At 37.9% G+C, this 19,831-nt stretch overlaps 1 long non-coding RNA gene across 3 annotated transcripts; it reads left to right on the plus strand.

Moving 5' to 3' along the window:
- The first annotated feature begins 5,486 nt into the window (after positions 1-5,486).
- Positions 5,487-18,641, plus strand: LOC122062983. 3 transcript variants are annotated; one of them, XR_006135171.1, is made up of 5 exons: positions 5,487-5,568; positions 6,060-6,387; positions 17,574-17,686; positions 17,969-18,087; positions 18,174-18,641. It is a non-coding gene; the product is annotated as an uncharacterized LOC122062983 (long non-coding RNA). The 3 variants fall into 3 exon arrangements; XR_006135170.1 differs by lacking the exon at positions 5,487-5,568 and adding an exon at positions 15,153-15,306 and having other exon boundaries at positions 5,575-6,387; XR_006135169.1 differs by lacking the exon at positions 5,487-5,568 and having other exon boundaries at positions 5,579-6,387.
- Positions 18,642-19,831: the final 1,190 nt, after the last annotated feature.

The raw sequence follows: 19,831 nt of genomic DNA on the forward strand, positions 1-19,831 counted from the left end.
TATCTTCAATGGACTTCACCTCCAAACAATGGATTTATCGCCTTCACAGTGGAACTGAAAGATGACAAACCCCTTACCTAATGGATGCATGATGACTTCCTTACTCATATTCCAATTTTCGCGTGCCTCTTGCCTCAAACCATCTAGAGAAATCAATCTGAAATTGATTCTCCCTATCAAAGCGAAATGATAGAGGTTCCTCTTGGCTTCATAATCATGCTGAGGGATAACAATACGGGTGATGTTACCTGCCTAAATGGGTTCAGGCAAGGCAGAGATTTCAGGCCATGAGGAATACCCAACCACTTTTGCATAACATCTGGCTGAAACAGAAGGCTCCTTGGCGACTGCCTGCTCTGGCTGAACACAATTCAATCCATCACTCCCAACCTCCTTCACAATATTTCGTGAGTCACAGACCTCTCTACATCCCCTCCACTACCCACCAGCTTCCTTACAGGGAATGAAACATGCAAAGGACAAAAATCTTCTCTAGAGAAACCTTCGATTTGAAATTCAGATCACCTAAATTCAAGAAGAGATTGCAAAACCCAACTTAGTTTTCAGACCCTTTGATCCATCATGATCTCTCTCTCTCTCTCTCTCTCTCTCTCTCTCAGTCATTTTCCACTCCAAAGAATTAAGAAAAGAACTCTGACCTATCCCCCTTTTCCGAAAGAGGATCCAATGGCTTGTTGCTTCTTTTGGTTAAAATTCAATGTCCAACTTGTGGATTTATCAAATCCACTATTTTTCAATTGTGACTGATATTTGGGATAAGACTGATGAAAAGCTAAAGCTCAAGAATGAATTTGGAAAATCCCATCGCCTCCGTTTTATTCCTAAAGAAGAGGAGCTGAGTGATGAAGATCTTACACAACTGTTGGAAGAACGTTGCAGGCCTGGTTCACAGCATGTTGTGCATGCTAAAGACGATTATGAGGCTAAACGTTCTCCTGAAGTAAATAGGCTTATGCCTTCCAAGTTCAAATGAGGATCCAACTAATTGGAGAGTCAAGTGCATGGTATGATGCCTGATCATTTGGTTGTTTTTCGGACATCAACTATAGAAATAGTTGTATTACCTATTTCATTGTCTTTTTTCCAAAAATCTGCTAGTTACAGAGAAGTGAGCGTTATTCAGTCTTCTGATATGCTTCGAATAGATCAATTAACCTAAAGAAAATCAAAGAAATAAAAGGGGAAAACAGAAACTGATGGAAGGATGAGAAGGGGGAGAAGAAGAATGCGGTGGATTAGGATTCTCACCCTTCAGATATTTTTGGGCATCCCACCCCTCAATCAATCCACTCAACCATAGAAGAAACTGTTCAATTTTCATTTGTCAAAATCTCTACCAAAAGGCAACAATTACTTCTCTTAATGGAAACAAATAATATAAGAAACTATTACAAAAAGGAAACTAGTAGGGAAAATAGAAACTTATCCTATTTGAAAACTAGTTTCTTGCTGAGAGAATAAAATTGGTAACAAGGATTTAGGGACTTTCTAATTTTCTTCCTCCAGCTATATCCTTGCCGATCAAGCTTCACAATAAGACAAAATAACAGCCCAATGCTGAGATTGGTAACAAGGATTTTAAATCTTTAAAATATTTCCTTGGATTTCCTCTTGCTTGCTGATTAAGTCCAATAAATAACACAAACAACACTCAAACTGAAATTGGTAGAGGGATGTTTGGCCTCTAGCTAGCTTCTACAAGGCTGGACTGCTGGGATCAATTAGCTGGTCATTACTGGCCCTCCTTAATTCTACTAGTGAGGCCATCTACATCAATGATCCAAGGGTTGGATGAATGGCTGTAATAGGTGGAATAAAATAGAAAGTTTGAAACAGATTTAGCAATATCCAAGTACCAAAAATCTATTGAGCAGATCAATACAAAGAATGTCACAGGACTTAGTCAATGGAGATGGACATCCAAATATATTAGCTAACTGAGGGCTAGATATAAAGATATAGACTAGACCAGAAAATGGAAAGTAGTTTCTTAAAAAAAAAATGCTTACTATTACTATTGACCGGATCAATGAATGAAGCCTTAATTCAGATTGAAGGAAGGCCTTGGAATTTAGGTCAACACTTCATATATCATGAACAACCTTTATGCCCAGTGGAAGTTTCATTTTAATATATTACTGTAGCTACATCTCAATCTGTCTCCTGTGTTTCTTTTATTGCTGGAGCTTGAGCTAAATCACCATTGCATTAACTTCTATTATGAGGTTAGGTGATATACGTTATTCAAATTTCACAAGGTGGACTGTCATTTTTAATGTTCCATACTTCTACTTCAAATTATTAAAAAGTTAAATGTAGTTTCCTAATTCACATGCACAAAAGTTGTGTTGATGTTCTGTATTGTGTGGAATGATTAGAATTTGACATTCTTTTACTGTGAAATATTTGTATAGATTTATGCATTTAAAGCAGGACATCTTCACATGCTCTGGCAAGTATCATTTTTTTTACTGAATATATCAATTAATGTGTATTTGTCTCACAGACTCGCAGTTATTGACTGTTTGATACCGTTTGTCCTAGCAAAGTGCTTCACTTACAATTGGGCTTCCTAGATCATAATGAGATCTTTATCTTTTCTCTTTCATGTTCCTTTATGGTTTTTCTTTTGCTCATTAGATTTTGTTTCCAGCATATCTAACCTTTTTATATTTGCATGTCATACAAGAATACAGGTCTGGAAGGGCGGAGATTGAATGCCAACAACATTTTGAGACTGTGCCATCATTGATTGTGCCCGAAGTTCTTTCTATCAGGTTATGCAGCTGAAATATGGTCTGAGTTTAGGTAATATTCTCACTCTAGTTCTACCAAATGCATTTTTCTGTATGCATGTATTGTCAATTAAGAGTTAGCAAGATGGAAGTATGAACACTTAAGGGAATAATTTTATTTCTAATTTCCACTCCAACTCTATTAGAAGCATTAATTTGCCTCTGCCTTTAATGGAGTGAAGCAAAGTACATTTAAAAGATAATCTATGAGGGCTCAAATCCATGTTCAATCAAGAAATTCTATAGCCGCAGTGCAATGCCTTTCCTTTATCATCCTTTTTTAGATTTCCCCTTCTGACAGGGCATAGTGCCAATGAGTCGGGTGAATTCTAACATAAGTTCCCAAGTAACATACATGCATATGCAAGGTTTTCCTCTTTGCATAGTTCTTCTAAACCTTTAGCTGAATTTTGATACCTGAGCTCCTATTGATACTAATATTAGATGTGACTTATCACAGAATTTTGATACTTGAGCTCCTAGTGATACTAATATTAGATGTGACTGATAAGTTTCTATATGAAAAATACCTCATAACCTTATAGAGGGGCAGGCCTCAGTGCAATGGTAAGGTTGCTCCATTGTGACCTAAGGCTGCATACATTATGATCTCAGATCCCATAGTGGTGGGAGCCTTATGCAATACCTCATATAGATCTATATTTCTCAAAAAGCATGATTGGTGGCAGCTAATAATTTCTATGTTGTTTTCCTAATTAGCACTTCATACCTCAAAGTGCAATGGATCTAGAGTTATGCTTGCTTATGTCAATTTACCATAATATTTTGATGTGCACTTGGGATGCCATAATGGATCTAGTTATGCTTGCTTATGCTAATTTAGAATGCCATGATTCCAACTTTGTTGACTCTCTCTCTCTCTCCTTCTCACTATGATTATTCCAATTCTTTAATTTTAGTCATTGTAGAAGTTGATGAATATGGAAATCTCTCTTTTATTTTGTATTCCATATGTATTCTGAATATGAGATTTAAATAAATATCTAGTTTTCTCATGTTGGTGGTCCTTTTTATATTGATTGCTCTATACACAAATTGCTGAAAGTTGGGAGATTGGCATTTAGATTGTAGATAGATGAGGCGAGCTGCAAGAGAGATCAAGGTAGAGAGAAAAATCATGGGGGTAGAGAGATTCGGGATAAAGAGGGGTAGAGTAAGTAAGTTGGCAGAGAGAAAATCGATGGTGTATAGAGATACCATGAACGAATAGTTGGGGGAGGAGAGAAAATCTAGGAGTAGATTATGTTTCAGGGTTGAAGGTCTGAGATAGAGGAGTGGGAGAGGCAGAGGAGATCGAAGATTAGGAAAGTCATGAGAGGATCAAGAGAGTCTAAGGAGAGATTGAGGATCGGGAGAGAAACGGTCGAGAGAAGAAAGGGAGAGTCAAGGTCAGGGTATACTTACCTGGGGTGGTACTACCCTAGCTGCTGCTCCCTAAGGTGGGGATGGGGGTGAATGCCGGTGAGTGTTAACAAGGGGCAACAGTTGCACTACTTAAACCCGATTCATTTTTTGCCTTACCTCATTGAACTTTACATTATTATATAGTTATACAAATTCCAATGTATCTTACAACTTTGCCGTGAGGGCATTGGTAGCTCACTGGACATTCCACATTGTTGTTTAGCTTTACTTTTAGTGTGACTGTACAAGATTGTTGATTTTTTTTTGCTTCATATTGATTCTACTGCCATTTTTTTTTTACTTATTACTCATTTTCAATACGCATCTGGTATGAAAAGATACTAAAGTCCACTTGTCATATTTATTGTTTTAAGCTATCAGATGTGATTGAAAATTTTCACAATGGTGGTCCCAAACTTAGTCATTTTTCTTCTGGGATGATATTTAATCATAGTCCTTTTTCTTCTGGGATGATATTGAATCATTCATTCCACTGCTTGGAGTATTATCAAATAAATCAATTAATAATAAAAATTGGGGAAAAAATTATTGTAATGGCTGTATTTTAGAAGCTAGGAGTCAACTACTATGCATAGAATTATGAATAAGTCATAGTTGATTGCCTTTTTGTTCATTGGCACAATGCTATTTGGTCTAACTGATGAATAAGTCCTATTATGGATAATTATATTTCAGTTAATATTTTATCATCCCCCATTTGAGAGCTTATATTTAACCCTACAGATCATTGTGTCCTTATTTCTGGTCTCTACACCCCCTAATTACAGTTTCGTGAAGGCTAAAATAACATGCCAGTAGAAGATGGATGTGGGGAGACTTGTGGATATTTGGTTATAATTGTTTTATATATCACAAACAAACTTCATGTCCTGTAGGATGAAAGTTCCATTTAATATATTATTGTAGATACATCTCAATCTTTCCTATGTTTTCTTTTATTGCTTGACCTAAGCTAAATTACAATTGCATTAATGTTTATTAGGGGGTTAGGTGAAATATTTTAGTAAAATTTCTGAATAAGTACGGAAAAAATTTCTCCTTGAAAGTTCAATGGCAACCTTTCTATGACACATTAATACACAAGGTGGACTTTCATTTTTAAATGTTCCATACACATTAATACATACATGTTAGTGCAGGGGCCACACAACCTGGCAGCGATCTCTTGTCCATTAAATATAACTGTTAGAGAGACAAATGTTCTGAATTAAAAACCCTTCATACGCTTTGTGATGGAATCTCAGGTTGTCTTTCTCATCTTACGGTCTCTACAATACCTAGGCTTTCTTTCTCATACGAAGCTTCGGTAAATTCCAAAATTACATATGACACTGTCCACTCATTCATTTCATTGCGTAGAACACAGATTGTACATTTAATTTTATCTTGTTGCATTTTTTATCTGCTTCATTTTAAAGTCAAAAATCTTACTTGGCCCTTGAGATATTAATGTCAGAATCTGAAGAAGCATCAACAGAAGCTTCAGTCTACTATGGCCACCATTTCTGCAATCCAATAGAACCCATTAATGAAATCTTCACAGAGCTCTGGTCATATCACGCTACTCTAGCTCTGGCAAAGAGAAGAAGACTCTTCAGGTTTTGAATCTCTATGATGGAAACCCGATTGGAGAACATCAAACTGGAATTATTTCAGTTGTGCTCTTTTTTCTTAGCCTTCCTTCCATGGATTTTTCTTGACCATTCTTTTCACCTTTTCCATTCAGAATCATAATTTATCATTTTTATTCATATCTTATTCACTTACCTTACCATTATCTTCATCCTTTTTGTCTAGATTAAGCTTTACAGGTACTGGATAGTTTCAAGGCAGTTGTCGCGAGAAAAAAGTGATGGTAGAGTGGTTATGAGGTGCATCTAATAATTAAGGATTAAGGGATGAATTTTGATCTGTCAAAAGAGCCTCAGAATGCAAGAAGGATGAAAAGCTCTCTATCCTCAAAACCAAATGGAAGCCTCTTTCTTAGTATTCCCAGAATCTTATAATCATCTGTCTTATTTGTGTCACAGGTATGGCATATCTCTGCGGTTGAGAGTGACCTTTACACATAGCTGGACATGGCATCAAACTTTAAAATAATTTATGGAACCAACAACAAGACTTGGTATGCTCTTTCAGATTATATCATTTCTAAAATGCACCTTTTGATGATTTAGGTTGAGTGAAATTAAAATGACTAGCTCCAAATGGCCTGATAAGATTCCACTTGTGGCAAGAGTCTATAGAATGTTTTCTTTTTGAATTTTTATTAATTTGATAGCTAACTATTTTTATCTATTTTTATTTATTTCTTTGCCGCACTTAATATCATTTGTCCAATGGTTGACTTATAATGAAATAAATCAATCATCACTGGTTGGCTTGTGGCTACCAAATCTTTTGCAAAACAAACAATAATTGTGTTAAAGATCAATGCATGCATTTGTTTATCCAAAATCTGGTATAAAAATGTTGGTATATTCATCTATATTATGCTTGTTTCCCTTGCCACTTCCTTTAAATTTTATGTTATGTGGTCAATTATTCTCTCAGTAACATTTTGGAAAGGTGCTTTCACATACATGTTTGGATGAATGTAAACAAAAGAAAATATCATTCTTAGGCTGTATTAATGTTCATATCAGATCTAATGACCATGGATATTAAAATGCAAAAAGTTGTCACCTATCTTTATGGGTGAATGGAATTCCCAGAAGCATTTTACCAATGCCACGGTCCTTTTAAGTCATTGAAAGGTAATTGAACAGAATTAATAATGAGTTTTGATTGGGATGATAGTGGAAGATAATTATTGTATTTATGGATGAGAACACATTTACAAGGTCAAGGCTCTGTATAATCAGATTGGTTTGCAATGAAGAGGTGTTTGTACAACAACAACAACAACAAAAAAAATTCAGCCCAATCCAACTTAATGGGGTGAGCTACATGGATTAAAAAAAAAAAAAGGGATGAACGTTAGAGGAAATAGGGTAACTGCCCAAAAAGTCAGGAGATCTTAGCTAAGTGGGGTTGGCTATGTGGATCTTAGCCCTCTAATAGGAACTAACCAAAGTCATACTTGGGACAAGTCCTAGCCTGTGCAAGTCATTCTTCACCACTTTGCCTATAGTCATTTTTGGCTTGCCTTTAGCTCTTTTACCTCCTTCTAATTGTATAAGATCACTCCTCCTTACTAAGGCGTCATCAAAACTCCTTTGGACATGGCCATACCACCTCAGATGAATTTCACAAAGCTTTTCGTTGATCAGTGAAACTCCCAAATCAGCTCTAATATGCTCATTTATTACTTTATTCTTCATACTTTTGCTTTATATGCATCTTAACATCCTCATCTTAGCTTCACTTAACTTCTTTATTTGACACTTCTTAACTGCCCAACATATCACACCCCACTTCTAGTAGACCCAACTTACCATTAGGAATACCGGTGGTGTGAGTAAGACACATACCTGTCTTACGAATCTACCAGGATCTTTGATAGCAGTACCTTAGCATTTCACAATCTCACATCACAAACCAACCATAAGTAGCTGAATCAGAGTATAATAGCGGAATCATCAGAAATAAATGGGGAAATTATCTAATGATAAATATGATATCAACAACCAAGTTATTCTGTTTACAATCCTTCAAGACTTACATATATCAAGTTTAAAACATAATATTCACAGACCTGTATCAACAAAATCAAAAATACGTCGAACACCTCATGGCTATGTGTGCACAAAAGTCACAAGCACAGTCCTAGCCATGCATCCGACATCCACCAGTCACTCACTCTGTACTTAAGTTTGGAGGAAAAAGAGTCACTAGCCACAGGCATGATCGTACCTGCATCATTATCCAAAAAACGTGTATACGTAGGGTGAGCTTTCCAACTCGCTCAGTGAGGGATGGGGTTCAAGCACATCCAATAAGACATTCACAATAAAAATTTATGATGTATGATGGCGGAAATTAAACACATAGTCCCTGATGCTCATGATGCAATTCATATGTTTTATTATCCACCTAACAATACAAACTAAGTCTGGTAAAATGCTACTACAACGCATTAGGCTGTATCCTTCATCTCGGAACTGCCATTGACTACGCAAGGATACAAACCATAGCCATGAATAGAAGCCTGCCGGTCCTCGTATGTGTCCATGGGTCACCCAGCAAACCCCTGATAACCCCCTCCTAGCAGTCATGGCAACGGTAACACATCGGCCACGCCGGATAGTTCCTGCCTCCAGTAATAATCACATTGTACCGTGGGTGTGGCATTCGTAACATAGGGAGTGATACCTAACCACATATATGCTACATGCCTTCATAATGATACAGTTAGTATGAATTACACGATACCGGCAAGACCTTGGCCACAAAGTGTAATCCATCTCCAAATACAGTCACGAGTACACGATACTGATAACACATCGGCCACAAAGTGAAACCCAAGACCGTTTACCTAATCTAGCATGCATATAACAGTTGAGTATGGACTACGCAACCCGGTACCAATCTTCGGCTACGAAGCATATCTATTTTCAAATGCAGTCTCAGGGTACATGATACCAGTGAGACCTCAGCCACAAAGTGTTACCTGTGACTACAACTAACTCTAATGCACATAATTAATACATGAATGCAACATATATACGATAATCACGGCACTAGTACCACCTCAACCACATCGAATTTTGTCTCATACATATAACCAAACACACGATGATCACGGTACCGGTACCACCTCGGCCACACCGGATGCCGCCATACATTTCTATAACAATTCATATCATAATTGTAACAAATGTACCATGTCATAGCATACCATTATCATAATTAAACAGTTAAAAATGATCATGTATAATCTTACACATGTGAGTAATTTTAAATAAATAAACATTCTCAAAACCAAAAGCAACCATCCCTCACCTTCTTGTTCTCTGCTTGTATCAGGGTTTAGATAAGGCCACCGATCAATCCACTTGGTTTTGATCTCGGGACTCATGCACGTCACTATCCTAGACAAAAGGGCAATCGTATAGTAGTATGTATCAAAAAGGTCAGGAGAGGCCCACTTGGGTCAACCCCAAAAGGTACAGACAACGTCTCTCAGTGATAGTAGTGTCACCGAAAACAACCATAAAAAACAGTGCATTCCCACTAGAAATATCAGGGTTGTTTCTGGTGGCGATGACAGAGAGCTCATAAGCCTCTGTGGTTCACTGAAAATAACCCATTGGAAGCAGTCCCAGTGGATCCAGTGGCTTGCTTTCGGTGGTGGTACAAAAGTGTCCAGCCATTTTGGGGCTTTCTAGCTCGGGCCTGATCGCCAGGATTTGTTCCATGGAGTTTGTAGGGAATGGTCCTAGCATCATTCTAAGCCAATAAAATCCCAATTCCATGAAGCCGTTTGGGAGATATGTCGATCGAACGATCGAAACTCTAGTTGGTCATTTAGCACTACTTGTTGTCGGAACTCATCGGGCTTGGTTTAAGCTCAGCAACTGCACCAGGGAGGTGGAACATGCATTCTCAACATGGTTTGTACACTAAGATTCCATGCAAACTGAGCTTAATCTAGGTCAACATGAAGAGAGAGAGTTGTATGGGAGGTTGTACTTACCTCCGACAGCGATTCTGGCAACTAGGCGGCAACCAGCACCAAGGTAAACCCTTTCCCCCTTCTTCTTCTTCCTCTTTACTTCCTTCCTCTCCTTTCTTACATTTTTGACAAAGAATAAATGAGGAAATGAATTCCTTATTTCTAACTTATGAGTTAAAGTGGACCTAGGGTCCATTTGGTTGGACCCTATTCGTACCAATTGGGTTAATACAACTTTCGAAGCATGTGAACCCGACTACTTAGGTCTGTGAAATGCTCATGACATGAGGAAAGTGTGAAGGATGATTTGGGATTATCCGAGACTATCTACGATGCGAGTGGCGGGACCCACGGGCATTGAAACCTTAACAGCAGCCTGTTAGGCTCACCGAAAATTACCCATCAGATTCAGCCCCAGTGGATTCAATGGCTTATTTCCTGTGGTCAAGACTACTTGTTGTCCTACAATTGGTCTTGCATGGGTGGTTGCCCTCGGCCATGCTCATGGTCTTTCGATAACTTTGGTAAGTGCCGGGATTCATATGTGAGGAGTCGGATCACTTACTGTCTGGGGTCAGAAGGTACAAATCCCCTCCAGTTAGACTAGCATGTGATGCACGAACACTTGGGGTCATCTCTTCCCCTTTGACAATGTCCAGCCGTGAATCAAAACCCAGTTGTGATTTTGATCTCTAGTTCGAGACCTATCACAACAGTTCAAATTAGACAGACTCAGGGCACGGGTGTAACACAACATTCCACCCCATATATCATGGCTGGGAAAATAACAGTTCTATAGAATTTTTTCTTAAGCTTTAAGGGGACTCACTGGTCACAACACTCCAGAAACCTCTCTCCACTTTATCCATCCCACCTTAATTCTTTGAAAATATCATCCTCTATTTCACCTTCTTTACTTATAGTTGACCTAAGATATCTAAAGTAGTCACTTTATGGAATTTCTGTCTCCTCGATTTTCATCCTTTCATTATCTATCGTAAAGTGACTAAAATTACACCTTATGTACCCCGTCTTCGATCTACTAATCTTAAAACATCTTATTTCCAAGGTAGATCTCCATAACTCCAACTTAGTGCTGATCCATGCTTTAGTCTCATCCACTACAACGATGTCATTGGCAAAGAGCATACACCAGAGGACCTCATCCAGAATGGCTTTGGATAGCTCATCCATGATAAGAGAAAATAGATAGGGGCTTAAGGCTGACCCTTGATGTAGCCTAATTGTAATTGGGAATTCTGTGCCTTGACCTCCTATAGATCTCACGATACTCACCACACCCTCATACATGTCCATAATTATCACCAAATACATACTCGACACCTCTTTCTTTACTAGCACATCCCATATTAGATCTTTAGGAACTCTTTCGTATGCTTTTCCTAGGTCAAGAAGGGCCATGTGGAGATCTTTCTTGTAAGCTCTATAACTTTCCATGAGCCTCCTCAATAGGTAGGTACCCTCTAGTGTGGATCTACCTAGCATAAATTCAAAGGATTCAGTAAGATCTTATTTGAAATGTGCTTTTACCTAGGTTAAATGCAGATTGGTTATCACTAAGTCAACCACCATTTCAGCCTATTAGAAAGGATTTTCCTAATGAACTTATAAAGCATGTTTCAAGCTCCTTTTTTCTTAGAAATAAAGTAAAGTGTGATCAACAACCTCTTTCATCTGAATGAGACTATAGAAAAAACTAAGCAAAGGTTTGACGAGGTCACCTTTGATGTTGCTCTAGGTTAAGGAGAAGAAACCCATATTAAAGCTATCTTGACCAAGGGCTCTACTAGCCTTATGACAGTGGATGGTAGAAAGAATCTCTTCCTTAGAGGGGGAGAGTCTGAAGGGATCCATGAAAGGATTGGGGGATGGAATTGTTGAGAAGGCACTTAGGGGGAGGGGAGAAGGTCTGAATATCTTCATAAATTAGTCCACAACTTCTCTCTTGATATCTTCTGCCCTTAAAAAGGGGGAGTTGTTTCTAGCAACGAGAATGGAAATGGAGTTGGCAATGGTTCTTACTCATATGGGTTATGATATAACTAGTGCTGGAATCGCCTAGCTTGAGCCATTTGACTCTACATATTTTAGATCTCATGCGAAAGAGGCTCCAACTCTAGAAGGGCAAGCTTCTTTCTTATGCTGATCGCTTAAAATTGATAAGATTTGTCCTTCAATCCTTTTATATCTATTGGTCTAGTATTTTTAAGTTACCTCGGACCACCACTAAGGAATCCCTTATGTGTGCCTTTCTCTAGAAAGGATTTGAAGCTTCTAGATTTCTTCAGCTAGGCTTTTGTTTGTCTTCCAAAAGATGAGGGAGTCTTGGTCTAAGAAAAATTATAGAGGTCTAGCTATCTGAAAGCTTATGGCTTAGAAGAAAAGTTTTATCCTCTGTAACCATTATTAATTATGTTATTCTTCGTACTATCTACTCGTGACATACTAGAGGAACTGAAAATTAGAAATCCATTTTCTATTAGTGAAAAATTATTCTATTGGATAAAAGAGCCAAAAAAAAAAAAGAGGTGGTTGACGAACTCCCCACCCAAAAAAAAAAAAAAATTCCCCTTGTATAAGAGAAAAAGGGAAACTTTCAAAATCCCTAAAATTCTTACAAGTTCAAGTATTATAACTAATTGTAGCCTCTACAGAAGCTCGAGGTTTTTCCTTATATTATTTACTTTTGGTGAATATTTTCCTATATGATATTAGCTAGGTTACAATTATCAAACTTGGGGAGGAGGGAACAAGCAAAATACAAGTCCTTGCCTCTACAAAGGGGGAGACAAGGCCCAGCCAAAATGAAGGGGACAAGCCCCAACCAAAAATAACAAGCTAAAAATAGAAGGAAAAAGAATGACCACAACATAGAAACTAGGCCCAACCTGAAAGAAATTGTACAACCCAGGGGAGGAGGAACCTCAAAGCAAAAGTCTCACCAAATCATGTCTCAATAGAGAACATGGTTACAAATTTCCATACCTTAGAGGGAAAATTTCTCATTATTGGGCAACGAATAGACTTCATAAGGCCTCTACTTGGGGTTGGGAAGGGAGCTACTGTCACACCAACAATAGACATGAATGGGAACCACGAGGGGCTGAAGGGGGAAAATGGGAGGATGGAGGGGATCAGTTGAATAGGGATGGGATGAGGGATGAGGGATGAGGGAAAAAAGGGGAGAGGAATGGGTAAGTCCCCATTTGGACCCAAGAGGCTGGATCTGAAGAGGTTAGTGAGGAGGTTAGTGAGGTTGGGGATAGGCCAAGTGTACAAACGGAGAGGGTTCGATGTGGAGATGGAGCTGGGCTATGTGAGAGTTGGGTGGGGGCAAAGGGTTGGGGATACACAACTCATGGGAATAGCGTCTTTATTGATGGTGAGCGGTGGTGCTTCGACTGAACCAGTTTCAAACTTGAGCCATATAATACTGTAGGGTTCTCACTTAGAAGAATCATTCATTTAGGTCAAAGTAAGAGATATTTCTTTGAGCACACAACAAGGCTCTGATATTTTTATACCTCCATTGGGTGGGAGTCTTGGGGAAGGTGGTTTGGTCCTCGAAATATTAGCAGAAAATTCCCACTAGTTAAGAAGATATGGGTCCTTGAGTTTTGCCTGGAAATTCTCCTCCAGTGGCTGTCCCAGGATATGAATAGAACAACACCAGTAGTAGCTCTTGGTTATTAGTAAAAGGCATCTTGATATTCTTTGAGCAGATCAATTAACCTATAGAAAATTAAAGAAATAAAAGAGAAGAACAAAAACTTATGGAAGGATAAGAAGGGGTAGAAGAAGAATGATGTGGATTAGGCCTCTCACCCCTCAGTCAACCCTTCCAACCATAGAAGAAATTGTTCAATTTTCATTTGTCAAAATCTTTTTCAAAAAGGCAACAATTACTTCTCTTAATGGAAACAAATAATATAAGAAACTATTACAAAAAGGAAACTAGTAGGGAAAACAGAAACTGATCCTATTTGAAAACTAGTTTCTCACTAAGAGAATAAAATCCTATTTTTAATGACTTTCTAATTTTCTTCCTCCAATTGTATCCTTGCTGATCAAGCTTCACAATAAGACAAAATAACAGCCCAATGCTAAGATTGGTAGCAGGGATTTTATATCTTTTAGAATATTTCCTCTTGCTTGCTGATTGTCACCTAAATAATACAAAACAACACTCAAACTGAAATTGGTAGAAGGCTGGACTGCTGGGATCAATTGGCTGGTAATTGCTAGCCCTCCTTAATTTTGCTAATCAGGCCATCTACATCAATGATCCAAGGGTTGGATGAATGGCTGTAATAGGTGGAATAAAATAAAAAGTTTGAAATAGATTTAACAATATCCAAGAACTAAAATTCTATTGAGAAGATCTATACCAAGGATGTCATGGGACCTGGTCAATGGAGATAGACGTCCAAATATCTTAGCTAATTGAAGGCTAATATAGACTAGACTAGAAAATAAAAAGAGTTTCTTACAAAAAAAAAAGCTTACTATTACTATTGATGGGATCAATAGATGAAGCCTTAATTCAGATTGAAGGAAGGCCCTGGAATATATGTCAACACTTCCAAAGATCACAAGGATCTGATGTTCCAATCAAGTGTATCAATATCATACATATTCAGAAGGAAAATACAGCCAATAGCTTGTAAGCACAGGGTGTAGGATGTAATAGTAATGGCTCCAGGAACATTTTGTATCACCAACAGTTCCTTCTCCAACAGCACAACAAACTATGGTCATAGCTACAAGTGGACAGCCTCGATAGGCCTAAAGTTGCTGAGAACATGAAATAGAAACAAGAGAAGAAGACAGGGATATAACCAATGCCTCTCACCTACGGCTTTGGTCAGTATCTCACGAACCCCAGGCATCTCTTACCTCAATACTGATTCTCACAATAAGCAGCAAGACAACAAAGGTACAATAGCCAATTCCATTAAACTTCAGTTAAAATCGTTTATGGCTCTTACATTGGAAGAGCAATATAGTGCACAATGCTTCCACCACTCCCTTCAAATGAAACTAATAAAAATTGAAACTACTAAAAGAAAGGTCCACACATTTGGTAATGGGTCCTTGTACAACAAGTAGCTAATAAATAGAAACTAAGGAACTACTATATAACAAAATAGAAACAAAAGTGACTATGTAGTGATACTATAATATGGACATAAACTATACAAGTAGTTGTATTACCTATTTCACTACTTTTTCTGAAAATCTGCTGGTTGCAGGGTAGACGTGAGTCGTATTGAGTCTTCTACCTCGTGCAAAAGTACATTGACTTGAATCTCTTGGAACCATTCTGCAAACTATTTCCGTTTTTACTTTTGACCATGGAAAAGGTTATAGTTGGTTGAAGCTTATTGGGAATTTGATGTAATTGAGGTATCTTCCATTGCCTGTTGTCTGTTGCTAAAAAGTTTATCGATATGCTATAGTTCTTTATAAATTCTAGCTGTTATTGTCATAATTAATATGGTCAGAAAGCTATTTAAACTATTATTATTATTAGCGGTGTTACTATATAGGAGACTAATATAGGATTAACAATATTTACACATCAGGCATGTGAAGATCTTAATATTATTTATTCTAGTAGATTGTCACGCGTACCAATAAATGATGATCCTTATTAAACCTCACTAGAAGCAAACTAGTGCAGCTTCTATGGGCTCATGGGTTCGCATGGAATATTGGATATACAAAGGTGATTTAGTAAACAGATTGTTGGGTTCCAATTTTCAAGTGGGTTTCACCAAAAAAAAAAAAAGAAAAAAATTTCCAGTGGGTTTAGTAATAATGTTTTCTAGGTGAACTTTGTTTCCATAAGTTGTGTTTGTCAATGCTAAACATAAAAGAAAAATAGTAAATTTTATACCATAAATTGATCAACAAGCCCATTCTTCTTGTTGCAGAAGTTAATTTTGGAATTGGACGTTGATAATTAAGAAATTAGCACTAAATGTGCACATGATATCTGTATTTTTATAAACGTTAGTTGTTAAGGCGTCGCTTAGGCGTTTGAGCAGTTGTTCGACTTATCATTGTCATAAGGTGAGTGCCTTATTGTCCTGGTCGTGCCTTGGTGGCTAGGCGGTCACATAGGTGTATTTTATTTATTATTTTTTTTTTGTCTTTTCTAATCATATCATTTGTGTGTGCAAGTAGTATACTTAAGTTGAGATACACATATTTGTTTCCTTGAAAGAAGATCTCTCCCTCCTCCCTCCCCTAAGCGTCCCATGTCCCTTCTCCTTTGGGTGTTTCCATCCTCGGATCCTCCTACCGTCCCCCTCCGTCCTCCTCTGGCCTCTCCTCTCCTGCTGCTGTACCCTCCACTTCTACCGCTCCTATTTCTCCTTCCTCCTTCTCCAGTCCTCCTCTATTGTCCCCTACTTATACCCCCCAGAATCTTGGAAATCTGTAGCCACTCCTAGCACTCACCCTTCCTATGTTGGCCTACCTTTGTTGTTCATCAAACCCACCCTCCTTAATGATTCCCTCTTGAGCTACTGCCATGATGGAATGCTTGATTCTGAAATTAAAAAATGGAGCAAATGTCTCATTGGCCATTTCTTGGGCAGTAGACCCCCTTTCCCAATTGTTAAGGCCTCTCTATCTCGGCAATGATGAACTTCTGGTATGCTGCAAATGGAAGCTACAATACCCTATGAACCAGTCCAACATACTCTTGACCCCCTCGGGGAAGAAACCAGTGCCAGAAAGTTTGTCGAAACTGGTGTTGTATGAAAGGCGAGTGCCCTTTTGTCCTAGCCAATGCTTGGTTCAATCCTATCTCTAACCTCCCATGATGATGGGCGGCAACATTGTTGCGGGCTACCTTCCTCCTTGATTAATGATTAATGATTACTTGATTTCTATGGTTAAGATTGACTGTATTCCTATCTGTGTACTCTGGTTGGTGGTTGTCCCATTTTTAATATGTTTGTCCCATTTTTATGATTAATGATTACTTGATTTCTATGGTTGAGATAGAATATTGATTGTATGAGGAGTAAGTGGTGGCAGCCCCTTACAGGTGTTATCTTTGTAAGAATGATGTGAAATCTGTTAACTATATTTTGTTAGCATAAATTTCTTTGTGGGAATTACAAGGAAAATGGATGGAGTGATTGACAAATTAGAGAGTGTGCCCAGAAAACATACATTCCCTTATAAGTTGGAGATTTGATTTCCTACAATTGCATTTCTACATTGAGAAAGGTGATGCTTACTTTCCTACCATATATTTTTGAAATGTTATATGTTTTCTCTTGGATGTATATAATTATTCATATAAATATTTGAAAGATTTTCGGTAGTAAAGTTTCATGATTTATGCTTTTCTGTTAACACTTGTAGCAGACATAGAGTTGATCCTTAGCATTAAAATTGTGAAAGAAGTTATATCTTCGAAGACTCTTACTAGTGCATCTGGAGCAACCTATAATTATGACATTTTGATAATTGTAGTTGGCTCTATAGTATGTACCAATTATCTGATAAATCGTGGTTGTATTTCCTCTTTTTATTTTTCAAGTTGTTTGTTATATGAAAACAAATAGTTCTTACTACCAAACGGACTTGATTTTTCTGTTTATTTTGTTTCCCTCTCCCTCCATGCAATTTGTTTCATGCCTTCTCTTTTGTAGGTCTTTCGGTTGTCTGACTTTAGTGTTCAAGGAGCTGATGCAAAGAACATCTTCTATGTGAAAAATTGATGATGCCAACAAGCTTATAGAAGCAATTAAGGCAAAGAAGGAAGGTAAGGCTGATCTTGTTGGAGGGGGATACATTGGTCTAGAGCTTAATGTTGAAATGAAGATTAACAATTTTGATGTTACTATGGTGTATCCTGAATGGTGTAGTAAGACTGCCATTTTAACTTCTCTTATGGAATTCTAGTATTCTAAGATTTAGATTGAGACTAATGTGGAAAGTCAAAAATTATTTGAAACAGAAAGTGAAAAACTTCTGCATGCCTTTGTTGGGATCCATAAAATGGCTCTTAGAATTGGTAATTATTTCTTGTAATATGTTCTTGCAGTGCCTTAGCTCTTCACTGCCGCTATAACTGCTTTCTATGAGGGTTATTATGCCAAAAAAGGTGTCAAAATTATTCAGGGAACAGTTGCAGTTGGGTTTTATACAAATGCAAATGGGGAGGTAAGTTCCTAGTCAGATGTGACAATAAATGTTAATCTGCATTAGTCGGAAAGTGTCTCTTATGGTCAAATTGCCTCTTTGTTCAGGTGAAGGCTGTGAAACTGAAGTATGGGAGGGTACTGAATGCTGACATTGTTGTTGTTGTTGGGGGAAGACCCCTTACCACATTGTTCAACGGACAGGTTGAGGAAGAGAAAGGTGGAATTATGATTTGTGTGGTTCCCATATCCTTTTAAAACAGAACTGCCTTTTAGTTCTAATTATGTTGTATAGAATTTCTTCAGTGCCATCCACTACCCTATCTGAACTGCCATAACCATAATTAACATGTTTAACCACCCAATTTACAAGGATTGTAGTTGGTGAATGCCGTGATGGAATTCTTTTCTATTCCCATCAAGAGGTATGTTAGAACTGCTTAAGTCTTTAAATAAAGGCACTGTCTAAATGATATCTTTGTAGGTATATTCCGAAGTTGACACCTTTTAATTTCTAGAAAGGAACTGTCTAAGTGACATCTCTATTGTTCAGTAAGACCTCTCTTCTTGTTAGCATAAGATTTTGTAGAGCATGTACTTGGAGATATGCAGTGTTTCTTATTTTCTCTGAAATAGAGGTTGTTTTTAGGTTGTGGCTGGCTGATGGTCCAAAGAATTTGTTGTTTATTATGATTTTTAATTTGCTCTTTCTCCACATATTTATTTTCATGATCTAAACTATCAACTTTCTTAGCTTAGTTATGCACTACTAATTTGAACTTGATAATCACACTTAAATTGAAGTGTTTTTCTGTTCCATGTAGTCTTCGTAGGTTTGCTTTAATCTCTCTTAGCTTTGTTGTATCCCTCTTTTGCTTGCATGCTATTATATTAGCTGGTTTGTTGTGAGACTTTCCACCTCTCCTCCCCATTTTACATTCTTTCCTTTTGCGTAATTGTATTATTTGGTCAGAAAAAAAAAACGAGTTTAAAGGAGTGTCAATTTACTTAAAATCTTTCTCCAACCTTTTGTAAGTATGTGCTTGTGTTCATTCATCCATTAGATGATTAACCATCTTTATGCTCATCTTTTTTGCTCAATTATTAGTTTGAGTAGTTATTCTGTTCGACTAGTTGATTCTCTTTTTTTTTCCCTTCTTTTTGGGTCAGTCCTTTCCTCGCATAAGATGTCTCTTGCTGACCAGGTTTCGTTGGTCTTCCTTTCCTCACTGATGACATCTTCTTTTGCAGATCATTGGGGTCGACTCTTCCTTTCCTTGCGAAAGTTGTCTCTTGCTGATAAGGTTGGGTCAACCCTTCTTTCCTTGCGATTGAGGTTCTTTCTTACCCACCATTAGGGTCGGCCCTTCTCTCCTAGTGAAAGAGGTCTCTTTCCGACTAGGTTAGGTCAGTCTTTATTTCATTATAGATGAGGTCTCTTGCCGACCATGTTGGGTCGGTCTTTTATTCCTTATGGATGAGGTCTTCTCTTGCCGACCAATTAGGGTAGGCCCTTCCTTTCCTCGTGGAAGAGGTATTTTCTGACTATATTGGGTCAACAATTCTTTCCTTATGGATGAGGTCTTCTCTTGCTGATCACGTTAGATCGGTCCTTTCCTCACAGATGAGATCTTCTTTTATCAACCATTGGGGTCATCCCTTCCTTTCCTCACGAAAGAAGTCACTTGTGGACCTAGTCTGGTCGGCCCTTCTTTCCTTAGTAATGAGGTTCTTTCTGACCGACCATTGGGTCGGCCCTTCTCTCC

The sequence above is a fragment of the Macadamia integrifolia genome, unplaced genomic scaffold (genome assembly GCF_013358625.1).
Source record: "Macadamia integrifolia cultivar HAES 741 unplaced genomic scaffold, SCU_Mint_v3 scaffold1173, whole genome shotgun sequence".
Lineage (NCBI taxonomy): Eukaryota > Viridiplantae > Streptophyta > Magnoliopsida > Proteales > Proteaceae > Macadamia > Macadamia integrifolia.